Source organism: Cnephaeus nilssonii (genome assembly GCF_951640355.1).
Source record: "Cnephaeus nilssonii genome assembly, chromosome: 21".
NCBI classification, from domain to species: Eukaryota; Metazoa; Chordata; class Mammalia; order Chiroptera; family Vespertilionidae; genus Cnephaeus; species Cnephaeus nilssonii.
In genome coordinates, this window is record NC_137092.1 from 18526911 (window position 1) to 18536319 (window position 9409).

The window sequence follows — 9409 nt, forward strand, 5'->3', positions numbered from 1 at the left end:
TAAATTGTTTTAAAAACAACAAAACCCCATCTGCCAGACAGTTCACTACCTTAAGGAACAGTACAAAAGTCATTTAAATATTGTATGTTCTGATTTCAGGAACAACAACAAAAAAGGCCTTTGTAACAACATTTCTTACACTATAGTGTCAGGAAGGTAAAATAAATAAATAAATTACAGAGCCCCAGATCATCCAGAGTTTAAAGTATTGTTGAGGAAGTAAGAAGTATATCAAAGAACTCTTAGAAAAATTGTACTTATTATCCTTATGCCTTTTGTATTTTGGCTGTCATTGTTAGTTAAGAATTTTTTCCTCCACTATGATGTACTTTTTGGTACATTAATCCCATAGATATTTTTAAGTGCCTGCTATAATCTAGATACTGCCATATAAAGGATACCACTGTTTCAGCCTCTGTCTTTTCTCAAAATGTCATGATCCAGAGGAATAAAGGTTAATGCTGGGACCATAGCTTTCAGAGGGACCATGGGTGCTGGAAAGGGCTTCGTGACAAGGCTCCAGAGACCCTGACTCATTTGGGCATGACTATTCATGGGCTCTGTTGATTTGAGCAAGTCATTTATCTTTGACCTATAGTTTGCTTCTTTTAGAAAATGAGGGAGCTGGATTCTCTCAGGCTTCTTCCAACTCTGTATCCTAGTCACCTTATGTCAGACGTTGATCTAGGTCATTTTAGAAAGCACTATCCCATTTGCGTTGCTTTTAAGGAAATAAAATGAATGCATTTTGAAAGAGAAACTAATTTCCTAGTTTGTTACATAAATAATGTACATTTTCCATGGTGATCTGAAACCCTAAGGTTTATGGTGAACAGTTACTACCTCAACTCCTATTTGCATGTGTGTGAATAAGTCACACACATGTAGCTGCAAAGTGCAACTTCTCTCTACTCCCAGAAAGTACTGGATTATATTCTTTTCCTATTGTACTACATTTATTTATAATATTAAGAAGAAGAAAATTAATAATGAAACTTGAATAATCACCCATAATGTTACTGGTTTCCATATACCTTATTATTGAAGACTCATTTATTTATCTTTTGCCATCTGTTGGTATTTGATCAAAAACCAAAAGCTACAAAAATGAGTCATGGCTTTATGAGTCTTTCTCTGTGTGCCCTTCACCTTTATGGCTGTGAGTGAGAGAGAAGGTGTGTCATACCCAAACCCACTGAGAGCCAGTAACAGGAAATGAAGAGAGCTCCTCAAAGCCCCAGCAAAGAATGTGTATTTGTTGTGGTGACTAGCTTGGAAAATGAAAGTTCGATGCTGTTTTTCTGTGATAATTATATTGATCTTCTAATGTGATACTCCTCCAGAGAAGAGGAAAAGCCAGAAGCAGAGAGAATTTTGTATAGCACACATTCCCTGAGACAATGAGTATGCCATGTACTCTTGTGAATGTTGGCTTTTAGTGCCATTGAACAAAACACTGTTATGGGTTGAATGTTTTTGTGTTTCCTCCAAAATTCATATGTTGAAGTTCTAAACCCCAATGGAGGTGGGTCTTTGGGAGATGGTTAGGTTTAGGTTAGGTCATGAGGGTGGGACCCTCGTGATGCAATTAGTGCCCTTATAAGAAGAGGAAATGAAATTCTCTCTCCATGTGCACACAACAAGGAAAGGCCCTGTGAGCACACAGCAAGAAGGTGGCTGTCTGCAAGCCAAGAAGAGGGCCTTCCAAGAACAGAATCTGCCAGTACCTTGATCTTGGACTTCCAACATCCAGAAATGGAAGAAATAAAACTCTGTAGTGTAAGCCACCCAGTCTATGGTATTTGTTATAGCAGCTACTAAAATGATGTTTGCTGTTTGTGAATGAGCTGCTCTGGCATCTTAAATTCCCCAGGATATATAGACCCAAAGTAAACAATATTACTTTCTTTCTCTGGGACTGTTATAAACATATTATCCCTGTTCTTGCCATTCATCTGCTGTGCTGAAATAATCTGCTAGCAACTGAGCTAAGACACCTTGAATAGAGCATACCTGTCACAAAGGGGAGATCAGGGGACTTCCCCCTGTAAGGGTGGCTCTAACCTACAACAGCTGACAAGACTTCTCTGATGGAACCAGGGAGCAGTCCCACAGCACATGCGAATAGTATCACAAAAGCATTTTTAAAATATTGAATCCTAGTTATCCATATTTGGTAGGAAAACTAGTGTAATCCCTTTTTATAGATTAAGAGGCAAGAAGATTAATGACTTCCGAAGTCCCACAGCCATTAACAGAGTTTGTACCTTGATCTAGTGAAGTTAAATTTGGTATTTTTCCCCAAAAAAGATTATTTTGAATAGGTCAGATAATAGTTTCATATCTGTTTAAGAATTTGAAATACTGATTTGTGGTATATTTTTAAGTGAAGAGATACTGTCAAAGAAAATTAGTCTTATACAGTACATATTTTTTATTACCTACAGAGTTGTTTTTTTTTGGAAATGTCTTTGTGTTTTATTGTGATAAGAAGACAACATGAGATCTACCCTCTTATATTTTCTTTCTAAAAATTTGTATTGATTTCAGAGAGAGGGAGAGAGAGAAACATTGAATTGAGAGCAAAAACATCATTGGCTGTCTCCTGCACACCCCCTGCTAAAACCCAGGCATGTGCCCTGACCGGGAGTTGAACTGGCAACCTTTTGGTGCACACAGGATGATACCCAACCAACCTGAGCCACACTGGCCAGGGCTACGCTCTTACATTTTCAAGTGCACAGTATGGTATTGTCACTATGTTGAGCAGCCAATCTCTGGAACTCGTTCTTTTCTTTTTTTTAAAGGGGAAGAACAATTATTTCATCACATAATGTTTTGTTGCATGTCCCCTTGAGGTGGCAGGAGACTGCCAGCCTGCATCACTTTTTCTTGGGCTCCTTACAAGCCACCACGTACCTCTGGGCCACATTGAGGGGAGAGGAGTAACCATCTGCATAGGAAGTGTCTTCAAACAGGACTGAATAGTCATCCTGGGGCCGTTGGGGGGGGGGTGTGTGGATCAGGGCATGGTAGAAGCAGGTGGTCTGAGGATACAGGGCCAGCATGAGCTGCTCCTTCTGGAATAAGGCTTAGGGGTCCGCCTCAGGGTTGGCCTTCCACTGGGGCAGTGGGATGATGTGCCGCTGGCTCAGGGTGTGTCTCTCTTTGCCTTCTTCATCAATGTCATCGACCTCATAATTGTTGGTGGCATGGCTGTTACTGACCACCTTGGCCAGGATCCACTGCTCATCCCCATCCATGGCCTTGACCCGGGCAGCCACCTTGTCTCTAGGTTTGGCCACGTAGTCCCCAGAGGCCGAATGGCCCTGCAGAGTGGGGGCGGCTTGTTACCAGGCTTCCCAATCCACAGCGGCAGGGTCATGGCTGACTGCTGCAGCAGGGTCATCAGCACCCCCCTGCGCATGGTCTTCCGAGGGGGCTCTGAGTCATTGTACAGGTCTGCGATCTTGGCTGCGATCCACCTCTCTTCCAACAGAGACTTGATTTCCGCAATCTTATCTAGGGCTTTCCAGAGGATGTTGCACTGGGCCTCTGCATCGGCTTTGGCAGTTGTATAGAGGCCACACAGCTTTGTCCCGTAATAGGGAGAGATCTGTTCTCTGTCTGCATCCGCTCATGGGTCTTTTGGATGTTCACTAAGTTGTGCTCACTCCGTGAACGCTCTTCCTGCGTTTGTTTGATCAGCTGATGGAGCTCTGTGAGAAGTTCTGCGATGCGGGAATCAGCCAACATGAGGGCCATAGTACATATGGCGCCGATCCCCGGGGGGGGGGGGGGCGGGGGGAGATAAGCATGGCATGCTGGAAATTTCGAGGGAAGGTGTAGGCGTGTCCCTCGAATGCTTTTCAAAGTCTGTAGATAATAACTCGCTTGAGTTTGAAGATTCGAGGCACCTCAAGAACCATGCTTTTATCCTTTTAAGAGCAGAGTCACAGCGCAGAGCTGGAACTCATTCTTCTGGCATAACTGAAATTGCACAGCAACTCTCCACTTCTCCCCTAGCACCTGGCAACCACCATCTTACTCTCTGCTTCTATGAGTTTGACTATTTTAGATACTTCACATAAGTGGATTCATGCAGTATTTGTTCATCTGTGATTGGCGTATTTCACTAAGCATAATATCCTCCAGGTTCATCCATGTTGTCAGATATGGCAGGATTTCCTTCTTTTTTAAGGGTGGCTAATATTCAATTGAATACATATGTATATATGTATATATCTCCTATATAATAAAGAGGTAATATGCAAATTGACCCTCATGCTGTGATGGGGGCGGGGCAGCAGGGGCGGGGCCGGCGGCTGTTTCGTGCAGCTTCTGCCGGGGTTTCTGCGGCCCACGTGCATGCCGTGGGAGCGGGGCCCAGTGGCCACTACGAATGGTTGGGAGGGTGGGCATCGGGATGGCGCTCCAGGACTCAGGGCCATCCTGCGTTGCACCAGCCATGCAGGGCGGGACTCCGGGACTCAGGATGGTCCCATGGCGTGGCGGGGGCGGGGGCGGGGGGTAGGGGTCCCGTGCACGACGGGTCACTAGTATCCTCCTACCTAATAAAAGAGTAATATGCAAATTAACCATCACTCCACCACACTCACAAGCCATCCCCACCAGCCAATCAGGAGAGAGTATGCAAATTAACTCAAGATGGCTGCGGCCATGGGGAGAGCAGGAGGGAGGCTTGGGTTTCCCTAGCGATGGAGGAAGCCAAGCTTTCTGCACACCCTGGCCAGTACAGGCCTCCGCTTAAGGCTACAAAGTTTCAATTATAGAAGATAAATAAATCCCAACAGAAATGGCTGCTGCCATGGAGCGAGCAGAAGGCTTGGCTCCGCTCCAGGCTACAAAGTTTCAATTGTAGAAGATAAATAAATCCCAGATCTCAGGGCCTCCGCTTGGGTCACCGGGGGGCGTGGCCAGCCTGCAAACCACCACAGGCCCCTCGCCCAGGCCACCCCACACCCTAAGGGAACCCCCACCATAATCTGGGACACCCTTCAGGGCAAACCAGCTGGCCCCCACCCATGCACCAGGCCTCTATCCTATCTAATAAAAGAATAATATGCAAATTGACCATCACTCCAACACACAAGATGGGTGCCCCCATGTGGTCAAAGATCCTGCCCCCATGTGGACACAAGATGGCCACCACAAGATAGCCAGCAGGGGAAGGCAGTTGGGAGGGACCAGGCCTGCAAGGGAGGGCACTTGGGGACAATCAAGCCTGCAGGGGAGAGCAGTTAGGGGTGACCAGGCTGGCAGAGGAGGGAAGTTGGGGGTGACCGGGCCTGCAGGGAAGGGCATTTGGGGGGGGACCCAGGCCTGCAGGGGAGAGCAGTTAGGGGTGACCAGGCCTGCAGGGGAGGGCAGTTAGGGGTGACCAGGCCTGCAGGGGAGAGCAGTTAGGGGCAAACAGGCTGGCAGGGGAGCAGTTGGGCATCAATCAGGCTGTCAGGGGAGTGGTTAGGGGATGATCAGGCTGGCAGGCAGAAGCGGTTAGGGGAAATCAGGAAGGCAGGCAGGTGAGCAGTTGGGAGCCAGCAGTCCTGGATTGTGAGAGGGATGTCCGACTGCCCGTTTAGGCCCGATCCCATTGGACATCCCTCAAGGGGTCCCAGATTGGAGAGGGTGCAGGCAGGACTGAGGGACAGCCCCCCACCTCCGTGCATGAATTTCGTGCACCGGGCCTCTAGTATATCATAAACGTTTTAATATGCAAATCGACCAAACAGCAGAACAGCAGAACAACAGTCTAGATGACCACACTATGACACACACTGGCGCCAGGCCAGCCAAGGCGGGTGCGATGCAATTGGTCGAGGGGCCCCGCTATCACCCCACCATCACCCTGCAGAGGGAGGCCCAGGCCACCGGCGGCAGGGTGATCAATCGTGGGGGCTCCGTAATTGCCCCAAAGAGGGAGGCCTAGGCCACCCTCTGCGGGGGTATTGCTCAGGGTGTTTCCCTCCTAAAATGCAGTCTCCTTCCCTGGCCACTCATCTGCATCCTTCCCACCCATCAAGTCTCTGCCTAAGTCATATTTGAAGCTGTAGAGGCACAAAGCTGCTGCCTGTCCGTTATCCTCCTGTATGAAACCCTTGGCATTGCATTTGCCCCCTGGTCACTGTGGCCCTGCCACTTCTGGTCAAATGCTCCAATCTTGGACAAGTCCCGGCTGTCCCCGGGGTAATCCCCCCCGCCTGGAACTCATGTGGTTTGAACTCCCACACAGAGTTGCTGTTCTGCCCCACTCTGGATTTTACTGTAACTCGCTTAGCAGCTGAGGTGCTGAAGGTGCATAACGCGGCTGTGGGTTTGCTTTTAATCATGTTCAAAGTGTTCCAAAACTGTTTAGCATTTCCTGCCCCTGAAAATAGTCTCGTTGAACTCTTTTTTTTTTTTCCTTTCCTTTTTTTTTTTTTTTTGTTATTGCCTGCTCTTCCTGACTTCACTCACAAAGGTCCTTGTTTCTTGTGAGCACCTATGATGTTCCAGGTGCCATGTCTTTGTTTCCCTTACCTGATGCTGCCACTCCCTCAAACCCCCAAGTCTCCTGTCTTTCTTCCTTTTGTCATCACTGTACCATTTTCCCTCTAGCATTCAGATCTTGGCGTCATCCCTTCTATTATTTAAGTATCAAGGTGACCCACTTTCTGTAGTCTTGTAAACGGCCATGGGACTCATGAACACTGGAGGCAGCTGATGAAGAAGTTCATGGGGAATTCCTGAGAAGAGTGAGGGGTCTGTGCCAGGCAGGTGAGGCCATGTGAGCAGGGCATGGCTGTGGGAATGTCATGGGAAATTAAGGACTCATAGAGAGGAGGGCTCATGTTGGGAAGATGTGGAAGATCAGACTGGATATAGGATTGGAAGGACAGTCCTACTATATCTAGACAAATTCTAGAGGGTCTTGAATGTCCAGCTACTGAGCTTTAGATCTTATTACCTAGGTGCTTGGAAGTTCAATGTCATTGATGTATTCAGAGCATTCATTTTGGGGTTGTATGAGTCATAAATAGCAGAGAAGGAAATACATGAGAGGGAGTCCAGCCCCCTACCCTCCCACCCTTTTTGCTTGAGCAGAAGATGATCCCCAAGGACTTTTCTCAGACCCTCACTCCTGACAGTTCCAGCTGCCTTCCTCTTCCCTCTTCACCTATATTTCTAGAATTTAAATGTTGTATTATTGTTTACATACTAATTTTTCTCTAATCTGTTTTTCTTACGTAATTCCTTAGTCTTCAATTTTGGTTAATTTGTAAACCCATTTCTTTTTTACCTTTAAATATTTTACCTCAATGGAATGTTTTAAATCTAAATCTCTTATAGCTTTTTCTTCTACATTTTAAGCTTCTTATGTCATTCAGTTTTGGCTTTTTAAAATTTATAAGATACATTATTTATTTATATTTTTAATCCTCACCCAAGAATATGTTTCCATTGATTTTCAGAGAGAGAGAGAGAGAGAGAGAGAGAGAGAGAGAGAGAGAGAGAGAGAGAGAGAAAGGGCGGCAGGGAGGGAAAGAGAGAGGGAGGGAGGGAGGGAGAGAGAGAAGAGAGAGAGAGAGAGAGAGAGAGAGAGAGAGAGAGAGAGAGAGAGAGAGAGAGAGAAAAGAAACATGAATTGGTTGCCTCCAGTACATGCCCCAAACTTGGATCGAACCTGCAACCTAGGTATGTGTCCTGATCAGATATCGAACCCACCGCCTTGTTGGTGTATGGGATGGCACTTCAACCAGCTGATCCAGCCAGCCAGGACCATATTTTTATTTTTAAAAATCAACTTAGTAACAATGTCTTTTGTAAGAGGGGTTTTTGAGGGTACTGCCTTTTAAGTTTAATTCTTATAGCTATTTTTGTTGTGACATTTATTTTGTTTGCAGGTTCAGGCTTTTCGGACTTTTTTTTCAAATTTTAATAATTTTTCTCACTTTAAGTTTTAATGGTTTTTGTCAGACTTTGATGTTCTTATTGCTCTCACTTTTATCCTAATTCATTTTTTCTTTTCTCATAAGCCCTACTATGTGTACAGCATCTTTGGTTTTGATATTGTTCACTCCCTTTGTGAGTAAATATAAGTCTTAAAAATCTAAGCCTTCTGATATTCATAGTTATATGTTATGGATAAAAATAAAATAGGAAAACACAGATAGTGAATAGAGGGAGGATCTGCCTATGAGGTGACCTTTAAATAAAGGCCTGAATACAATTATAGAATCAGCCATATAGGTATCTGGTGTAAGAAGCTTTGAGGCAGATTGAATAGCATGTTCCAAAGCCCTAAGGTAGGAGAACATCTGGTGATCTCAAAGAACTGCAAGGAGACAGAGTCTGGAGGGAGAACAACAACAGGAGAGTAGTATTCCATAAGGTCAGAGAGGAGTGGTGGGGCGTAGTAGTCCTTGTAGGAACTTTGCACGAGATTGGTAAGCCCTACGTTAGAGAAGGGAGATGCTCTGATTTATGTTTGTACAGGGGCACTTCAGTTGCTCTTTTGAAAACAGACGTAAAAGGTCAAGGAAAGAAGAAGGAGGCAATTAAAATAACCTGGGCAAGTGGGTAGGAGGACACTCAGGTCCACAAGGACCTGGTTCAGGCTCCTCTCCAAGGCCAGGGCAGCTTCCCTGGTGCCCTGAGTTCTGCCCATTCACCTTGGGGAGGCCTCCGCATGTCCTGGGGGAGAGTACAGCCACTGCGCTGGGTTTGCAACTTTAAGAGACGCTCAGAGCCCTTGTGCTTCTTCGCCAACTTGAGGGAGAAGCGGCCCACACCCTCCAGAGCCACATTGCCTAGAGAGAGAAAACAAGAAACATTTATCTCTACAAGCTGATTAAATCTAAAATAACCTGGGCAAGACACCAGGGCACAGCTGGTTTAGGGTGGAGGCCATGAGGGTGGTGAGAAGTGGTAAGATTCTTAATACAGAATTTGATGATGCATTGAATGTGGGGTCTGAGAGAGAAGTTAAGGAACCAGAAAGACACAATTGCCCAATTCTGAAATGGAGCAGATTGGAGTAGCAGAGGGTCAGATTTGGTCATATTAGTTTGCAACACTTGAACAGATATCCAGTCTGAGATGCAACTAAGTAGCTGCAGTTTGGCAATCCAGTTTCATTTAAAATGTAAATTTGTATATGTGAATCTTTACCATAGAAGTGGTATTGAAAACCATGACACTGGATGAGATCACCTAGGACAGTGCTTTTCAAACTTTCTGGACCACAGGCGGCAGTAAGAAATGCATGTCACAATACAATGTGGTAGACACACACACACACACACACACACACACACACACACACACACGGATTCAAAAGTTTCATGAAACAAATTTGATCATTACCACATAAGTTGTACTCTGCCATTTTCAATTATATATATTTTTT

The 9409-nt window shown here is 45.5% G+C and overlaps 1 pseudogene across 1 annotated transcript; it reads right to left on the bottom strand.

Annotated features, from left to right (window-relative positions):
• Positions 1–2882: 2882 nt before the first annotated feature.
• Positions 2883–3765, bottom strand: LOC307092959 (SAGA-associated factor 29-like; annotated as a pseudogene). Its single transcript has one exon. The product of its transcript is annotated as an SAGA-associated factor 29-like (transcript).
• Between the last annotated feature and the right edge of the window lie 5644 nt (positions 3766–9409).